Here is a 20,076-nt window from a genome sequence, read left to right on the forward strand (position 1 = left end):
GAAACAAAGTTAGGAGTATGACAGGGTCCTAGCCCTGACTCTGCCAATTCTTGCTTTTAACTACTGTTTTCTCAACCTTGAGATCCATTGAGTGCTTTCAGTATGCTGAGAAATCACTTCGGAATGCTTCTTAAAATAGATCCCAGAATCCGATCCTAGCTTTACTTAATCAGAATGGCTGGAGACTATCCCGAATCTGCATTTTTCAAGCCCTCCTCCGCCCCCCCCCCCGCCCCCCAACCCCGGGACAACTTGGAGCTTGTTCATCTGGGAAGCACTTCTGAATAGGGAGATAATGATCTGCATCAGCCCTAGGTCTGGCAAGCGATTCAAGACCTAACAAGGCAACCAACGTGCGTGGAAAGTGCCCTGTGAACCTGAGAGCAAATTATTTGCAAATAATAGTAATCCAATAATCCTAATAACATCCAAAATATCCACAAAATAATGATAGTAAAAGAACTGGAGAGCGCACTGCAAATGCGGCGCAGGCTAGGTCGGTACCACGGCCTCGGCCACTCCAGCGCAGTTGGCGTGACTGTCCCTTTAAGCAGTCCCCCGCGCCCGCCTCCTCCCGTCACGGCTCCAGGCTCGCCTCCCGCGGGGCGTGCGGCCCCGCCGGCGGCGCGTGCGTGCTGGCAGCGGTCGATCTGCAGGGCCTCCCAGCGGGGCGGTCCCGGCGGCGCGACGCCGGCGCTTGTTGCGTGCGCGCCTGACCCCGCCCCTTGCCCGCCCCTTCCCCTCCCCCCGCACTCCGCGGTCCTCCCCCGCCCGCGCGGTACAGCTGGGCCAGTGACGCGGGAGCTACCGCCGCCGCCACTGCCGCCGCCGCCACTGCCGTCGCCACCGCGTTCCATTCTCCTAAGCCGGCGACAGCGTCGCCCCCAGCCTCCCACCGCCTTCTCCCGCAGCGCGGGCCAGCGCCAGCCAGACCAGGCACGCAGGGCCTCGCCTAGACCCGAGAGGGTTACGGGCGCGCGCAGGCGGCAGAGCGGATCCCGGCGCTGCGGAAGCTTCGAGCGCCCCCCTCGCGGAGGTCGCGGTGCCGTTCCCCGGGTGAGTTGTCACTGCGGCCCGGGGGCGGCGGGGCCAGGCATTGTGTCACTGGCGCGCCCCGCGGGCTGTCAGGGGCGCCGGGCTGGTGCGCACTGCTCTGGAGGGACGTCGGGGAGCCCCGACCGGCCGCCCGGCGTCTGCTGCTGTGTGCGCTGGCCCCGCTGTCACCCGGACGGCCGCGCGAGGGGCCGGGAGGGCCACCGGGGAGGCTGACCCGGCGGCGGCGTGGGCTGCGCCGAGGCCGGGAGGAGGACCGGACTGCCGGTCTTCGGCTGCGAGCTGGTGGCCGGGACCGGGGCGCGCCGCCTGGCCTCGCCTGCCGTGGGGGTCGTGCTCCCTGCCCGGGAGTCAGGGCGGAGACCACACTTTGCGGGTCGCGGGAGAGAAGGTAGGCGGAGGCCCTCTTTCTTATTGCTGTTATTTTCCCCTTGGGCCGACCAAAGCCGCCGGTCCTGCGGCGGGCAGGGTTGGCTTGGCGACGGTGGATTTCCTGAGGAAATCTTGGAGCCCGTGTGTGGGAGCATCGGAGCTTTCTGGAGCCTCCGCGCCTCGTCTGGTCTTTAATCTCAAAAACTTTACTTATTATCCGGGCTGAGACTCACCGAAACCACTTCCTGTTTATATATGTAGACTTGCTTTCTTACTCCTGGCTTTTGGGGACTCCAGATATTGGTGGAGGTCTGACTCTCCCGCGTCGTCCAGCTGTGGGGCTGTTGAATTGGAAAGTTACCTGTAACGAGGTTAGCATGGGGTGGGGGTGAGGTGGGACCACAAGACTCAGGAGGAAAGAGGAGTCACAATCAAGTCTTTGGCTGGCTAGGGGGAAGTTCATGTCTTGGCCCAGAGGCCTGATACTGCTGTTCCCACAGAACGTACTCTCCGTGGCAGGCGGCTCGCAGGGCTTTGTTGCTCTTGCTAACTGGGCTTGTGTCAGCTCTGTGCAGAGGTGCAGTGAAACTACCCAGTTCACTTAACTGGAGGAGGCATTTACTCCCTTTCGAGATCTGCAGCGGTAGGAGTACGAAGTGTCTTTCCATCCTTAGCAGTGGTGAATTCATTTCTTGCTCTTTTCATTCCTCTGGTTTAAAACATATGTCTGAAGGATGCACACACCTTTTCTCTTTGGGGAATTCCACACCCAAATTGTCACCATCTAGTGGAGGCTAGTAGAGACATGTTCGTGGCATTGAGTTTTGAATTTTCTGGGCTTTGCATTTTTAGCTAGATGCAGATTCAGCCTGAAATGAAAATTTTCAGTTGGTTGGGTGGAGAAGCGGAAGTAGGTTTACCTCCCCCTCCGTAAAAGAGGTGTTTAATAAAACAACAATAACAGCAACGATAGGAAGAGTTCTTGAGGACTGTGTACCAAGCTTTGTATCAAGAACTACTTTCTTGATCTCATTTAATAACAGACTTTTGTGGTAGATATTGTTTCATATATATATATATATATATATATATATATATATTAATGTTTATTTTTGAGAGAGAGAGGCAGAGCACAAGTAGGGGAGGGGCAGACAGAGAGGGAGACACAGAATCTGAGACAGGCTCCAGGCCCTGAGCTGTCAGCACAGAGCCCGACGTAGCCCTTGAACTCGCGAGCTGCGAGATCATGACCTGAGCCCAAGTCAGACGCTTAACAGACTGAGCCACTTAGGTGCCCCTAGGTATTGTTACTGTTCCCCCTTCCTTTTTTTTTCAGTTGAAACCAAAGCCAAACAAATAACTTCCCCAGAGTCATAAAAGTAGCCCATGGTAGAGCCCGCACTTTAACTGCTAGATTCTACTGTTAGCTTCTAATTTGCTTGCCATTTGGTAAAATTCAAAATGGAGTATTTCTAGAACTTTTTCAAAGCACTACTTCTTCAGGCTCTTTCTCATATCATGAGCACCCATAACTCTCCCAGGTACACATTTATGGTATGTGCACAATAATCATTTGCTTATTTATTCCTTCATTCAGTATTCACAAGTATTTATGTGATTTAGAACATATGCCCGGCACTGTGCTAGGTTTTGGAGATACCGCAGTGAGTAAGAATCCAGCCATGCCCTCATGGAGTTCGTGGTCTTTAAGTCAGTGTATTTTGATTTATGTTGTTAACTTTCATTGGCAACCATTTGCTGCTTAAGGAACTTCTGTCCGGTAAGTCAAATTAGAGGAGACTACTGATATGAAGCCTGATAGATAGGACTTCCTGTCCACAGAGTGGCTTTTTGGATACTGTAGTAGACATGGCATATGAAACAAATCCTCACCTATAGCTAGATCGGGGGGTATCAGGTCCCTGGGTGCTCAGAGTAGGACTGACCCCCTCCCCCCACCCCCAAACCCAGTGTCACATGGCAGTGTTCAACTTACTTGCTGAGGCCTGCCTTCTCAAAGCCCAGAATTTAGGCAACAGAAAGAAGAAGAAAGGTAGAGTGAGGTGTTACAGATTCAGGCTGGCGGATGAAGAGACCTCAGCACTTTGTTTGGTTTCCTGGCAGGTGTCTGTTGTGTGGTGGCTGAACTTGTGCTCTTATGTAATGGTGCATCTCCTGGCAGGGGATTTCCTCCTTTGCTGTTGCCGGGGCAGCAATTTCTACAGCTACCCTCCCATTCCATACACACATAGGCACTCTCTGAAGGTAATAAGGTATCTGGCTTTTTAAAAGTAAGAGCTTATTTCAGGTTTATTGCTACTAAGCATTATTTCACTCCCTCCGTACTTTTCCGTCCTCCTGATAAAAACTTGCCTTATGTTTTAAATTTTTCCCGTGCTCTTTTCCCATATCCTTAGCTGTTTTGACAACCAGATAACTATGCTTGCTACAGTTGACTCTTAAAGAACACGGGATTAGGGGCACTGATCCCTATGCAGTCGAAAATCTATGTATAACTTTGACTCCCCTCAAACTTTGCTCATAGCCTACTGTTGACAGGAAGCCTTACTGATAACATAAGCTGTTGATTAACACTTGTTTTGTATGTTACATGTATTATATACTGCATTAGTACAATAAGCTGGAGAAAAAAGTTACAAAGAAAATCACAAGAAAGAGAAAATAACATTTACAATACTGTACCGCAAAAAATCTGTGTGGAAGTGGGCCCACACAGTTCAAACCAGTGTTGTTGAAGGGTCACCTGTGCTGGTGCCTGTCTCTGGGCTCAGAGAATGATATCTTTAAAAAAAATCCGAGTCACTTAATCTAACTCATTTCTGTACTAAAACCAGTGAAACTGTGAAGTCTTTAGCAGAACTGCTTGTGGGCTGAGAAGGAAGACCAGAGAGCAGATATGCCGTTTTTTCCCCTCTAGTTCCCCTGAGAGGCAGCCCGGGACTGTAAAGCTCACTGGGAAGCCTGAATGTCAGCAGACCCCCCGGTACTGGTTGTGTAATTGCCACGCAGGAAGCATTTTACTGAGTTCCTGACGTGACGTGTGGTCTCCTAGTTGAAGCTGATCAGTGGGATTCACTTTCCTCCTTCTGTCTTCCTGGACAGTAGGAAAGTCTTGTTGTTTAGAGGCATTCCTTTAAGTAGTAGGAGGAAGAACAAACAGAGGAGAAAGAACACATATTTGAAAGCAGACTTGAGTGTTGAGGATTAGGACAGTTGGGTTAAGGGTAAGCATTAGGACAAATACGTATATGATAATAGAGACTCTTTTTCCTGGTTTCTCCTCAAGAAGGCTGCAGTCTTGGGGCCACCCACATATTCCACTATAGCGAGATTTCATTGAGTGGAATGGTTTTAAAAAAAATAATATATATTTTTTAAGTTTATTTATTTTGAGGGAGAGAGTGCGTGGGGAGCGGAGGGGCAGAGAGAGAGAATCTGGAGCAGGCTCCACGCTGTTGGCACGAAGCCTGACGTGGGGCCCGATCTCACGAATCCAAGCTCATGACCTGAGCCAAAAACAAGAGTCAGACGCTTAACTGACTGAGCCACCCAGGCCCCCCTAAAAAATTAACATTCTTAAGTTTTGGTGCCACATTGCAGGAAAGTTGGAAGCTAGATCAGTGAGAAAAAAAAATGCCTGTAGTGTGGGAGGGCTGTTTTCATACAGGTAGAAGTAAAGGATGCAAATTGAGGTTGGGGCTGAGGGTTTTGTGATGGTATTTATTTGAAGCTGCTAACAGCTGTGAATCTGAGACCAGTGAAGCAATTTCAGGACAGCGTTGGGGTGACTGTCCTTGAGCATCAAGATCTGTTCACTCCCACTCTGGCTCAGATTCAAGGCAACAGCCATTGTTCCCTTGGATGCTTATAAGTTCGTGTCTTTGTGTAAAACCTTTATTTGAAAAAGTAGAGGTGCGGGGGAAAGAGGTACCTCTTATAAGGCTTAGATTTTAGCAGTAAAACCTGTCAGGCACCCGTGGACGTTTCCTTTTTTTGTGTGCTCATGTGTGTCTCTGATGGTGTCCTTTTTCTTTCCCTTTTAGTCCTTTGGCCTAGAAACCAGCAGGGTGTCTCCATTTGCTCTCTCATCCTCTGATTCTTACCTGAGTGTGGAAGTCTCCACTCTGCTGGTAGACCTCCAGTGGTGCTGAGCTGGGTCACTTTGGCTGTGAAAGGCCACCTGTGCTTCTGTCGGGGCTTGGGGACACTTGAGTCTCTGTGAAGGTACTGGTATGGCAACAGTAGAAAATGTAGCAACTGTAGTGAGAACTGGACGGGTTTCACAGGCAGGCTCTGCTGTTGTCTGTGATGTATTCTCTTTCCTGGGCCCTTACATCTCAGAAAAGGAAAATAGCACCCTTGAAACATCTGAAGGCTGCATGCCAAGAATTCATGCAATACTCCAGAAACAGGATATTATTGAAGCATTTTTCTCAAGCAGAAACATATGTAGTTCCCTGTTACTGTCGCCAGTGTTAGTACATCCTGAAAGTTACCTGATAGCTGTGTGTGCCCTTACATGTACTCTCCCGTCTTATACTCCCCCTCCCACACGCACATGTACAAGTGCTAGACTGGTTTTTGGTTTTTTGTTTTTTGGTAGAGCTCCATTGCTTGGTTTGAGGAAAGTTAGCCTGGGTTCCTGAAGACAGAAATAGGTTCTCAGGGGTTTGCAGACCGCAGAGTTGGTGACTGACAATTCTTTGTTACTCAGAAGAGGAGGATCTTTTGTGGTGAAAAATTCAGTGACTCAGGATTCTTTTCTCCTGTAGTTGGAGATTGGACGTAAAACCTCAGAGAGGAGATATAAATAGGGGCTCTTTCCCAACCTTCCCTTTCTTACCATCCTTTCTGAAGGAGGGGGAAAGTTTAATCTTTCCAAATCCACCCTCCTGCCAGCGTTGACTTGCCTTCACCCACAGAAGTTTAAGATCAGAGCATGGAGTTGGCCTGTGTGTAGACTGTCTTTGCTAGGTTTTTGGCTAGACTAGGCTTGGGCTTTTGACAAAGCCAGTAAAATGAAAGCGGCTTCTGGGAATGGGATAGGACTGTTTATCCCATTCTTCCTTCTTTGGGCTGTTCTCAGTAGATCTCAATAAACTAAGTGGGTGGAAGTTTAAAAAGGGAACTTGAAAAAGAGAACAAGGTGATTTTGCTTATTCATTTAAGTGGTAGCCTAGGCAAACTGTCAGGGAGAAGACTGGGGCTACTTTTTTTTTAATTGTTAATACACTGGGATAAGATTACCGAAAGCTTGGAAAATAGAGGGGGAGAAAAAAAATCACCGTGATTCTACCATCCTACCACAAACATCATTTCCATCTATTCTGCTTTTTCTTTCAGTTGGGAATCCTGGTGTGCATTTAATTTTGTATTCTGTTTTTTCCAGTTAGCATTACGCCATAAATATTTTTCTGTAATGACATATAGGCTTTATAATTATTTTTATTTTTAATGGCTTTATAATATTCCATCAAATAGGTCAGCTGTGATTTAAATAGCCTCTCATTGGGGGCACCGGGGTGGCTCAACTGGTTAAGGGGCTTACTCTTGATTTCAGCTCAGGTCATGATCTCAGGTTCATGAGATAGAGCTTGAGTCTAGTCTGCTTGGGATTCTCTCATTCCCTCTCTCTCAAAATAAATAAATAGGGGCACCTGGGTGGCTCAGTTGGTTAAGCATCCAACTTCAGCTCAGGTCATGATCTTAGCGATTCGTGAGTTCGAGCCACCCATTGGGCTCACTGCTGTCAGCGTGGAGTCTGCTGCAGATCCTCGGTCCCCCTCTCTCTTGGCCCTTCCCCTGCTTGCACGTGTGAGCTCTCTCTCAAAAATAAATAAACTTAAAAAAAATAAACTTGAAAAAATAAAGAAACATGAAAAAAATAAATAGCCTCTCATATGTTTAGACTATTTTTTTCTTTCTTTTTTTATAATTTGTTTTGAGAGAGAGCGTGCTCATGTGTGCACACACACGTATGGGGCGGTGTTGGGTGGGACCAGGCGCAGAGAGAGAAGGAGAAAATCCCAAGCAGGCTCCGTGCTGTCAGCTTAGAGCTGACTCAGGCTCGATCTCAAGAACCAGGAGATCATGACCTGAGCCGAAATCCAGAGTCAGATGCTTAACCACCTGAGTCACCCAGATGCCCCTGTCTAGATTATTCCTAAGATTTGCTCAAGGCGATTTTTTTTCAGAGGGGTCATTTCATTTGTCATAATTTTTAAAAACAGCTTTACGGAGACATAATTTATATATCATAATATTCACTCATTTAAAGTTTACAATCCAGTAGACTTTAGCATATTTACAGAGTTGTACAACTGTCACCATATTCTAATTTTAGAACACTTTTATCACCCCAAAAAGAAACTCCATTAGTGGTCATGCCCAGTTCCTCACAATCCCTGTAGCCCACGGCCAGCACTGATCTCTTTCTCTCTACAGTTCACCTGTTTGGACATTTCACATAAACAGAATGTGTAATTGGCTTCTTTCGTTTAGCATAATGTTGAGTTTTATCCATATTTTAGCATATATCAGTACTTTATTGATAAATGATCTGTTGTATAGGTATATCACATTTTGTTTGTCCATTCATCAGCAATGTAATGGACATCTGAAATGTTTTTCTGGTTATTATAAATGTTGCTGTGAACACCGATTAGTATAAAGTTTTGTGTAGGCATATGTTTTTATTTCTTAGGGAGGTATTTTATTTTATTTTTTAAAAGATTTGATTGATTGATTTTTAAAATCTCTGTACCCATTGTGGGACTCAAACTTACAACCCTGAGATCAAGAATTGTATTCTCTACCAACTGAGCCAGCCAGGCGCCCCTCTTAGGGAGATATTTTAAAAGCTGCATCCATATTTCTACTTTAGAGTTAACATTTTACTTGGTTAAACAGTTTGTTTGGGGAAGAACAGTGTTATAGCAGAACGTTTTGGTCTTGTGTTGTTGAGGATATTGCCCTGAATTCAGAAAAGATGCTACTAAGAAAATGAAAGGAAGAATTATGTGTAAGAATATAGCATTGTTTCTAGAGGTGCCTGGGTGGCTCAGTCCGCTAAGCTTCGACTCTTGGTTTTGGCTCAGGTCGTGATCTCACGGTTCGTGGGTTTGAGCCCCACATTGGGCTCTGCGCTGGCAGCGTGGAGCCTGCTTGGGATTCTCTCTCTCCCTCTCTCTCTCTGCCCCTCCCCTGCTCACTCTCTCTGTCTCTGTCAAATAAATAAGTTTAAAAAAAATATAACACTGTTTCCAAATCTTCAGTGCAGAACTTTAAACAGTAGTGGGAGTTCACAGATGCAGTAGTGCCTAAATTCAGTGCACATGTACTGCTGCTTAAAAAAAAAAAAAAAAAAAAAAAAAAAGGATTTTCAGCCTGAAGTCTCCGTTCTAAATTGCGTCATTGTGTTTTATGGAGTGAACTTTACCATGAACCCCACAGAGCATTCCTTATCAAATGTAATTTATAGTTCTCAGAAGCTTTTCCTTTTCTTATGAAACATTCCATGCCGGGGCTGTGTGCACCTGCTTAGAGGCTTCTGGTAGGCTGGAATGGAGAGCCAACCATCAAGGTAAAGGGGAGGGAGAGGGGCTGCGAGTGTGGTTTAAATATAGGTCTGAGAAAGACTGCTCTTTAGAGCAGCTCTTACAGGGCTCTTGCTGGTGGACCTCAGTTGCACCTGAGGTTAAAAATATAGCTCATGCCAGACACAAAGAGGAACAGATGGTACTGCTGGGAGTGTCGTTTCCTCTACAGGACCTACCCCTGGGTGGTTTCACACCATACCAGCCATATGACTGAAATAATGCAGTGCCTCCTTTCGCCCTTGTCCTAATTGGAACTACTAGCATTCATGATCAATAGCTGTTCTTGCTTTCCTGACTCCTGGTTCATACCAAAAGCTCTTGAAAGTACGTGTATACAGGCCACCTAATTTTTTTTTCTTATCAGAAGATCAAGATGCTTCCACCCCAGAGAAATGTGGGGCACAGGGCACGTGCCTTTTGTCCAATAAGCCAGACAAAAAGTAGGAACTTGAATTATCTTCTCTTGGACCTGTATTAGTTTCTTGTACCTGGAGCCAAGCCCAAGGATCAATCCTTCCAGAAAGTTCCTGTGTGTATATGTGTGTAAGTGTAAATGTAAATGTATGCAGCCATAACTTCCCTGCCACAGTTTTAGAATTTTTTGAGTGTTCTCTACCTGGTAATGCAAATTCTGTTCCCAAGTCCTGGGGGAGTAAGGTAATACAAAATTCTTATCTGAAGATTAAAATTCTTGAGTATAGTATCCAGATATTACCAAAACTTCTTGAACAGCAAACCAAGTATGTGATGAGAGAGACTCTGGGTTCATTAGATGCTAGAGTTGGAAGAATGGGACTTTGGGGATAGTCTCCTCCTACCTCCTCACTTTATGGAAAGGAAGAATGGGAAATGCGGTGCTCAGCGCCGACCTCCCTGAGTGGTGATGGGGCCAGGGGAGAACCCAGGCTTCCTGATCCCGAGTCTAGTGCTGTTTCTTCCCCTGTACGATCAACTTCTCTCTCCTCTGGGCTTGTCTCAGGAAAGGGCATTGGAGCCCAGAACAGTGTATGGCTCATACTGTTTGGAGCAAATTCATCTCCTTTTTGTGATTGTGGTTTTGAATCTAATAGTGAAATTACAAAGAGGAATGAGTCGTTAAGTTCAGTTGTGAGGAAGAAACTGGGCATTGTTGTGCTTAGGTTGGCCCTGCTTAACTATTTATCTCTGTACTGTGCTTCCTTGTAATTAATAAAACACCACCTGCTTTAGACCAATGGGATGTGTTCTCTGAGTCATTTTCCCCTTTGGGTCCCCCTTGACCAGGTGGGACAGTGGCAGGTGCTGGTGGCATCCTAGATGTGGTAGTTGGGAACATGCTGTCTGGGAGGGCTGATGCTCCCTGCCCCCACCCCATTAGCAATCCAGAACCCTTCATAACTGTGATTCTGATTGCAGTGTGAACACACATCTCTAACTGTATCCCTAATCAGTCTGGAAGGAACCAGGCTTCTTGGGCTGAGGTCATGTATGCTAGCTTTCTCCACCCTGGAAAGCCGGTGAGCAGTTTTATGCTCAGTGGGTGCAGCTTTTTCAGTTGGCCCGCTCAAGACATTTTTAGAGAATTGACAAATGGTATGTTAGCTGGTCCACACCTTTATCAGTCCTTGATTCTCATCCACCTGCTAGGTAGAAACTGTGCTGTGGGAAGGCGATCTGCCTCCTCATTTCAGTCCTGTGGGGATTTTGCTTATTACACAGTGGGATGGCAAGAAAAACAGGCTCTGGGTTTCATAAGAGTTCATTGGTCCATCTTTTTTTTCCCTTTACATGCACCTTCAAGTCTTAATAATTTGTCAACTGATAATCTGGTTGGGCTGTGATGTCAGGCTGGTGGGAGTTAGGTAGGTGGTTGGTGCAGAAACCAAAAGGAAGTAAGTCTGGTTATTTGCTTGACAAGTATTTAGTGAATGCCTGTGGTTAGTGTTAGGTATACAGTTGTAAACAAAGAACAAAATGGACACAGTTCTTGCCTTCATGGCCTTAACCGTCCTGGAGAATACCCATTGGTTATTTAACTTGAAGTATAGCATTGGAGGAATCTATTGTGTAAAGTAGACTTTCAATTTGATACTCTGAAAGAGTCACTCTTTTTCAGTGACCTCTGTGCTCCCATCCAGCAGTCATCCTGGAAGAGAGGTAGGCTTGAAAAATATCCTTGGAGAATCCTCCTGGCATTCCAGGCAAGAAAGCAAATTGCCTTTCCCTGCAGAGTAAGTTAGGTCTAGGAGTTTGGTCTGCTGTGAGGATTCCTGTTTACAAGCTTTATTTAACTAATCATTTTTTATTGTGCAAATGTTTTCTGACCCTGAAATATCTTCTTTTTAAGTACTTTTTTTTAATGTTTATTTATTTTTGAGGGAGAGCATGAGTGGGGGAGGTGCAGAGAGAGAAGGGGGACAGAGGATCCAAAGTAGGCTCTGCATTGAGAGCAGCGAGCCTGATGCAGGGCTCATACTCAAAAACTGGGAGATCATGACCTTAGCCGAAGTTGGGTGCTCAACTGACTGAACCATCCAGGTACCACCCCCCCCACTTTTTTTAAATGAAGGGAGAAAAGCAGGTCTGGATTCCACAGTGAGAAATTGGAGGAAGGGAAATAGATCAATAGTGTGAATTCTTTAGGGAATCTTTTTTTCTCCCATCTCCCACAAGCCTCAATTTTAGATGTAAATATTGACTTGTGATACCTCTTTTCTTGATCTGTCTGTGGCTTTATAACCTGCTGGGGCATTAAAGGACCTAACACAATACTGGCACAAATAAAGCTCCCAATAAGCACACATCCTGTATATATTTTTTACCTCTATCGGTAGCCATCTCTGTTGGCCCAGGTTTCAGGCTTAGACTGGGAGTCTCCGGAGGTCATTGATGGTCTTGTCCACTTCTTTGTACTCAGCTCCTGGATTACTTGGTTGATAAGTGATTGACCAGGTAGAAAGGATTAAAGTCAAAAAAGGGTGAGAGGGCAAGGTGACTTTGAGGCCAAGAGCCCTGATGACAAGGAGTCAAAGAATGGTATTACTGATGAAATTCTAAAAAGAGACATTTGGAGGGGGACCTCATTTGAGTGAAAAACAGATATAAACAAGACGATAAAAAGCGGTTAACATTCACCAGCTTTACACTGGTGGTAGGAAAAGAAGACTGCTCAGAAACCATGGAGGTGGGAGGAGGTGAAGGAAAGAGATGGTACTGGAGGTTTTCCCAAATGTTTTAGCAAGACCAGTGAGAACCGAATTACAGGATCCTTTAAGAATTTGGACCCAAGGGGCACCCAGGGGGCTCAGTTGGTTGAGCGTCTTGATTTCAGCTCAGGTCATGATCTCATCGTTCTTGAAATCAAGCCCCAAGTTGGGCTCTGCGCTGACAAGGGAGCCTGCTTTAGATTCTTTCTGCCTCTGCCCCTCCCTGCCTCAAAATAAATAAATAAACATTTAAAGCTTTAAAGAAAAAAAAAAAAAAGAACTTGGATCCAAGACCAGAATTACCCTGCTAATTTTTAGGCACAGGTCTTTATTTCTAGAACTCTGTCCATCTTTTAAAAGCCTCAGGAGGCATTAGTCATGCCCTAAATCCAACCTACAAGTGTTTATCTACAGTTTGGCCTTATTTACTTAATGTATTTTTAGCATCCACTGTGAATCCTGTTGTAGTCAAGGAAGTAGTTAGTAGTGGGACACCTTGTTTCTGTTTGTGCTCCAGAACCCAGCTCTTTTGGGGGTGGTCCTGTTACTTCTGGAATTATAACATGTAGTTGTATGGGTAATCTCCTTTGAAGGTCTGTGCATGCTTTGGAAAAATCACATCTTTGGGGCACCTGGGTGGCTCAGTCAGTTAAGCATCTGATTTCGGCTCAGGTCATGATCTGTGGTTTGTGAGTTGGAGACCCACATCTGGCTCTCTGCTTAGTGCAGAGCCTGCTTCAGATCCTCTGTCTCCTCTGTCTCTGCTCCTCCCCCAATCTCTCATTCTCTGTCTCTCAATAAATAAACATTTTTTAAAAAGTGTAAGAGACTATAAAAAGAAAAATCATGTCTTTGAAAGAAGGGTTGCTCTCTACAAATGCTAACTGCTTTTCTTGGATATATGTGAGCAACAACAGAGTAACAGATTTCAGAGCCTTTGGTGTTCCTAGAACTTTCTGTGAATAGCAACAAGGCAGGTATTTTTCAAGCAGTGCGTCTGACTTTATTACGTGAACAAGTATTTATTGAATGCTCTTTCCCATTTAATGATCTCCCCACAGGGATTCTTTTTTTTTTTTTTTTTAATGCTTAACAATGTTTAGTGTTTTTAATGTTTAATAATTTTGAGAGAAGAGACAGAGCACGAGCTGGGGAGGGGCAGAGAGAGAGAGAGAGGGAGACACAGAATCCAAAGCCGGCTCCAGGCTCTGAGCTGTCAGCACAGAGCCCGGGGCTTGAACCCACATGAGAGCAGTAAACAGTGATCAGTACGATCATGGCCAGAGCCGAAGTCGGATACTTAACCAACTGAGCCACTCAGGTGCCCCCTCCTCATAGGGATTCTTTGCAGCACATAGCCCAACAAATGTTTTGTATTGTTGCTTCAGTATTTTGATTTTTCTTTTACACGCAGATTTTAAGCCCCTTGAGGATGGAAGTGCTGGTTTAAGTCTCCTCTGTGTTCACTCTGCAGGCTGGGTATCTGTATTAATAACAATAAAAATTTCTTCATTTTACAAAATGCTTTCATGTAAGATGTCATATAATACTATGAGGAAGATTTTAGTCCCATTTTATAAATGGGAAAGCCAAGGCCTTCGGTAACCAGTAGACATTTAACATCCGCTATACTTGTAATTAGTGACACCAAGTCACTTAGGGGCTCAACGGACTCAAACATTGGTACCTCATGCAGGGAGAAGGAAACCTCCTGGAATTGCAGACTTCATAAATTTTAACTTTCTCATGGAAAACGTTATAACAACCCCTCTCCCTTTCCCCTACTCAATCTCGGCATAGGTACTTTCAAGGTCAGTATGTCAGTATGTTTTTCTGTACCGATGGGACAAAAATGCGGAAGTGTATAAAATTTGAAAGGCAACTTTCATCTCCTAACTAAGGAAAAGCATTCCCATATTGGCCGAGGGACCTTTATTTTTATTTTCTGGAGGAGGGGAGAAGCCATAGAGTTAAAACCCTGGTATATAGAAATCCATGCAGTTTTGGTGTTATTAGAAGTTGCGTTTGGGGGTAAGCCAGAGAATGAATGCTGAGTTCTTTGGATTCTAAGGACTCTGTGATGGGGATTTTGAGCAGCTCTGTAAACACTGTTTCCAGAGGAGGACTGTCTGTGCCTGAGAACTCATGAGGGCTCCTGAAGGAACATCTTTGCTTTTTCTGCAGACAAGGGAATCGACAGTCTCCTATAGGTGAGGCTTGAACCCCTTTTCCCCACTGTCCTGCCCTTGTTTCCAAGGCAAAGATGAGTCTGTGTGGGTGGTGAGGAGGTTGGAAGTGAAGGTCCTGCTTCACCCGTGACAGCTTAGATTCGGACAGACATAAAGCAGTGCTGATGTTCCTGAGGCAGGGTGTGCTTGGACAGCCCTGTTTTTTCCATTTAGTTTAGGAAAGTGGAGGAGTAAGACTGGCTGTGGGCCAGGCATGGTTTCCCCCTTTCCTGTGGTGAATGAAAATGGACGATTGTTTGAAGAAGTGGGTACTGAGTGGGAGACAAGTGGAGGATAGCAGGCCTTGGACTCAGAATGACCCTGCTTTCACTGTCAGCTCAGCCATTTTCCAGCTGTATGACCTTGAGCAAGTTTAACCTCTCTGGTGCTCATTTTCATTATCTATAAAATGGAGATGATATTATTAACACTATCTCCAGAAGGGTAGCTACCAAAATATTAATTACTTGCTGTGGGAATTTTGGGGTGGTGAATCTTGGGATAACAGGAAAACTGTAACTTGTTAAAGTTTCTTTTTGTATCACTTGAATTTTTCACTATTGGCACATAGAACTTAATTAAAAGTACCCCCTCATGGGATTATTAAGAAAATCAAATAAATTGGGGTATTTAAAATACCAGGTACCGTGCTTGATAACTAAAAAATACTCAAATGGCAGTTTATTTGGGGAAGAAGTGATAATAATTCGTGGTTGACCCTTGCTTTTATAGTGTTAAATTTTCCTTCTGCCTTGTGTGGCTTTGGGTAAGTCTCTTTGTTAAGCCTCAGCTTCTTCAACTGAAAACGGGGGTTTATAGTAGTATCTACCACATATAGGGGGTGGAGGAGACCTATCAAGAGGTTAGCCTCGTGCTAGTAAAAGGCGTATAGTTAGTGCTCAGTAAATATTAACTGTTATCAGCTTTATCCTCACAGCTACGCTGGAAGTGAGGTGGGAGTTATGCCCACTTCAAAGTTACAGAAAGTGAGGCGGAGTCATTTGGTGACTTGTCTTAAGGCCATATGTTGAGTTAGCAGCAGCAGTGGCCTTCTCTGTTAACTGCCCTCCTGCCGGAGTCCACGCTGACGGCCTCACAGCCCTGAGTCTGCTCATCTCCTTCCTTCATCCCGGAAGGCCTGCACAAGGACGGGCTCAGCCTCTCTAGAGGAAGCCCTCTCTCCATACCACTTTGATACTGCCTGTGACTTCCCACCTGCTCCATAAAGATCTGCCTTGCCTGTTTGTGGTACTGATTGGGCTAAAGTTACTAGACCTGGTGGGAAATAGCTTTTGAGCTTTGTTGCTGTGGGCTCCTGTTCTGTGTGTTCACACTTTGAGGAAACCCCCCTCCCCCCAAAACAAAGAAAACAAAACCCTGAGTGATTTCTGCCCAGAATTGTTTCCAGAAAGTGGGAGATCCTCATCCCCAGACTTAGGGGGTCAGAGCTGATGCCACCAGTTTCTCACCTTGGGTTTGTACAGTACACTTCTCACCCTTCTTTGGTTTTCTCTTCATCGGACTTTACAACATTTGCCTCTCTCCCTTCTTCATAGAGGTCATGAAATACTTACCATTTGGTGAAAAATACAAGCAATGCAATGTCAAAAGTTTTATCAATCTAAATTTGCCTAGTGGACTGGAAGGAGTATACATATTTATACAGACTCTTGCACTTTATAGTTTTTATGTTGTTTTTGTGTGTTTCAAATACATCTTTTTCCAAATTTGCATTTAGTGGTGGCTAACTCTTGTAGTCTGTATTTCTTTGGAATATATACTTGCTGTGTAGGTATTGCGTTCACATCATATAATTCCACAGCAGGATCTGAAGGGCAGTCACTTTTCAGTACTTACCACCAGTCCGGTCTCTGCACCGCTAGACAAGTCTGCTCTGATTCCCAGACTGGTTTCTTTTCCTTATTTGTGGCTGCCTAAAGGCCTTCAGTGAAGTACATCAAAGTGCTTCCTGTTGGCTTGGCAAAAGGAAGATCCTTGGAGGAGCTTAAAGGCCTCGTGGAAAGGACCCTCTGACTCTTCGCTAATCGCAAAATGAGACTCTACAGTGGAGAAGCCACGCGCCCACCCGCTTTGTGAAAGCTCCTCTAAAATACAAGTTGTTCAGCTGTTTATCATGTTTCTGTCGTATTTATCTGGTTTTTGGAGATAGACCTGCTTAAATGAATTCTGGTTGATGCATGGGGGTGCGGGGGACTAATGTCCCTTCAGAGTTACAGGCAGTGAGGCACAGAGAGATCTGGTGACTTGTCTTAGGGCTGTACGTGGACTTAGCCAGGGTGGTGCCTGGAAACTTTGGAGGACATTCTCCAAGACAGAAGAGAGCCAAGCTCCGGGTTTATCTCAGGCCTGATCACGAACCTGCAGGAGCAGCTTCCGAGCACTGGGGAGAGAGGAATGGCACACTGCCTTGGAGCTGTCATCGAAGATGCCACCTTTTGGGAACCATATTGTAGGCAGTCTCTGGCCTATGTGAAGTCGTGCCTGGGCCTTATCAGAAATGAACCAGATGGTGTTTCTAGTAAAACTGGCAGCTGTTCTTGCTGTCAGAATTAATTAAACATTTTTATATGTAAATGTGGAATTATGGGAATCTTTCTTTTGGGGTTTTAGTCGCATGTGGAAGTGCTGCCTTTACCTTACAGAGGCCTTTACTCATCCCTTGCTTCTGGTCAGAAGTGACCCTCAGCTTTATGTCTTCCTATCCCTTCTGGTTACTTTCTTCACCAAATGGGCCATTTGTGATGATGGTGGTGAGGGGCGGATAATAAGGTAACCAGTCCTCTCTAGTGTAATTTGAAGGTCGCTGATGGGACCTTGTGCCCAGAATGTACCTGTTACATAGATAACATTGGTGGCTAAAGTATTCATAATTTGAGTGACTTCTTTGGGTTAAGACATTTGGATGTAGCACACATGATACCTAGGAACAGTGACAGTCACGGAAGCCAGAGAAGTTTTTCTTTCCTTTTTTTTTTTTTTTTCGGAAAAGAAAGAAGAAAAAGGTGGAGAGTGGGACAAGGCAGAAAAATGTGGAGAGCGCGTGCTCTGTGCCAGGCACCGTGCTAGGTTCTGTATTTTTGTGGGTTTGTCTTCACTTTCTAGATCAAAAAACTAAGCTCTAAAAAGTTAAGTACTGTAACTTACTCTGTTGGAGCAAGAACCAAAGGCGGGGTGATTCCAGAGCCTGTGTTATTCAGGGCAGATAAAGTAGATGTGGGTTAGGAAGCTGGAGGGGAGGACAAGGTGGTGAGGGAGACAGAACAAAAACCTGGAGAGAGGAGGTCAGTCGGGGCCAGGTGGGAGCTGCAGCGCAGGGACTTAGCAAGAGAGGATGGCCCTGGGTGACGGTCTGGGGGGAGAGGCTGGTGAGCAAAAATAACCCAAAGTGGAACAAATAAAAGTTGGGGTATCACTTGGAGGGGGGTATACTGTTGGATGATGGTGGCTTTTCCCTCAGGGAAGCTCTGGGGTCTGTTTGGGGTATGGAAGACCAGATAGTGTCTGTATTTAGGCAGGGGGCACTTGGCTGCACAGGAAGCCTTTTAGTCCCTGGTATTTATAGACTGGCCTGTACTCTAGTGAAAGACAACTCCCATTTCAGTTATGGAAGGCAGCATTATCTGCCTTTGAGATGCCGCATTTATGGATCCCCATTTGACCCAGCAGGAGGGGCGTGGTGATATGCCCCTTATATCATCCTGGCTCCCTCCTTCCTCAGAGGCTGAGCAGGGACACTTCTGTCATTTACCTCTAAGTGACCTCTAGCTGCTCCCTCTTCTGCAGATGCTTCTATTCCTCTTGAAGATGAGTTGGAGTCAGGACTGGGAAAGGTGGCCCTCTTGTCTCTCTCTTCAGGGTAGCTAGGAATTCCCTAGAATAATGATTCTGATTTGTTGCCCAGCTCCTTGCCCCAAGGCTAGGGTTGCTCTGTTTATACATACCATGGCCAAACCCTACATTCAGTCCAATTCAACACTGATTTATTGATACCTGCTACTATGTATGGGGTAGAATACAAAGGTGACTGAGATAGGTCTCCAGTCATGAGGGGGATAGTGAGTAATGAGCTCCCGTGGTCAGGCTAGTTCCTCTTCCTTATCGCGGGAAATGCCCATACATTTTCGGTCTTGTCTAACTTAAGTCATTATTGTGAGGACTGATTGTAGTAATAATGAATTGAGACTGCCTTGGAAAGTATAAAGCTCCAGATTCGTGTAAAACCTTCTTAATATTATAAGGTAGACTCATAATAAAAGATAACACGTATCAAGTGCTTTCTACATGTCAGGCACTGTTCTAGGTGCTTTATTTGTATTAGCTTATCTAATCTTCACAGCAGCTCTGAAGTAGGTTGCTTATACCCATTTAACAGTTGTAAGAATTAATGCCAAATTGGATAAATACAACAACAACAACGTTTCTAGGATGGCATGGCTGGTAAGTGGCAGAGCCAGTTAATCTGAACTATAAACTGCACTGTGTGGCCTCTGTTAAGACCCTCTGGAAATCTGGGAAGAGAGGAGTCCCACCCCAAGGGAGGCAGCAGCCAGGACTTACCCTCAGAGACTAGAAAGGAGCAGGGAAAGGTCAGCCTGGTGCCCAAGAAAGCATTAGGATTTCTACACAACTTAATTACATTACTGAAACTGTTTCTGAACTTGGAGCCATGTTTCTTGTATAGTAATGCAATATTCAAGATAATTTAAGCCAAGGAGGAAGGACAAAATTGGTGAGTGAGTTTACATATGCTCATGGGCACTTACTGACAGACTAAATAAAACACAGAGAGGCAAACCTTAAAGTGAATACATCTTTATTCAATTTACAAATGAGGGCAAAGACTCAGGCAGCATGTTTGCTGCTTTGCGTTGGGACTTCTAAAGAACACACTTTATTATTATTTTTTTATTTTTTTTAATATATTTTTTTAACGTTTATTTATTTTTGAGACAGAGCATGAAGAGGGAGGGGCAGAGAGTGAGGGAGACACAGAATCCAAAACAGGCTCCAGGCTCTGAGCTGTCAGCACAGAGCCCGACACGGGGCTCGAACTCATGGACCGCGAGATCATTACCCGAGCTGAACTCGGCCACCCAACTGACTGAGCCACCCAGGCGCCCCCTAAAGAACACACTTTAAAAAAAAAAAAAAAGAATTCTTCCCCTCAGCCTTTCTCTGTTGAAGTTTCTATTCAGGGTATCAGAGTCTGACCACTAATATGCAGTGTATCCATCTTTAGCAGTTATTTTCCAGAGAAATCCAGCTCACTTTTTGAGGCACCCTCTAGCCAGGTTATCTCAGATGTGGAAGATGGGGAGCAAACATATACACATCATGGGGAGGGCAACCTCTCCGTTAGATGTATGTCTGTAAAGAGAGCTTTGGGAGTTAATGTCTCTAAATTCCTGTTTCAGTCCACTCCACTCTTTGAATAGCTCTTTTAACATGCCGTGCCTGTCTCGTTAGCAGTTCAGGGGAATTAGCCATCAACATCTAATGACCTAGTTCCCAAATTTCCAGCAGGTTCAGAAGTTTCTAGAATGCCCCAAAGGAATGTTTCTCAAAGTGTGCTTATACTTTATACCTTGGGGTCAGTTC

The 20,076-nt window shown here is 45.3% G+C and overlaps 1 protein-coding gene across 2 annotated transcripts in view; it reads left to right on the forward strand.

Annotated features, from left to right (window-relative positions):
* Window positions 1-734: 734 nt before the first annotated feature.
* The window catches only part of SUSD6 (sushi domain containing 6), a 98,756-nt gene continuing 79,414 nt past the window's right edge, over window positions 735-20,076 (forward strand). The window contains exon 1 of one of the 2 annotated variants that reach the window (XM_043556446.1): window positions 735-1,056. The gene's annotated coding sequence lies outside the window, so the exon portion shown is untranslated. Of the gene's footprint in view, window positions 1,057-1,299; window positions 1,445-20,076 lie in introns of those variants that run through there. The other variant, XM_043556448.1, reaches the window with a different exon arrangement.

This window comes from Prionailurus bengalensis, chromosome B3 (genome assembly GCF_016509475.1).
Source record: "Prionailurus bengalensis isolate Pbe53 chromosome B3, Fcat_Pben_1.1_paternal_pri, whole genome shotgun sequence".
NCBI lineage: Eukaryota > Metazoa > Chordata > Mammalia > Carnivora > Felidae > Prionailurus > Prionailurus bengalensis.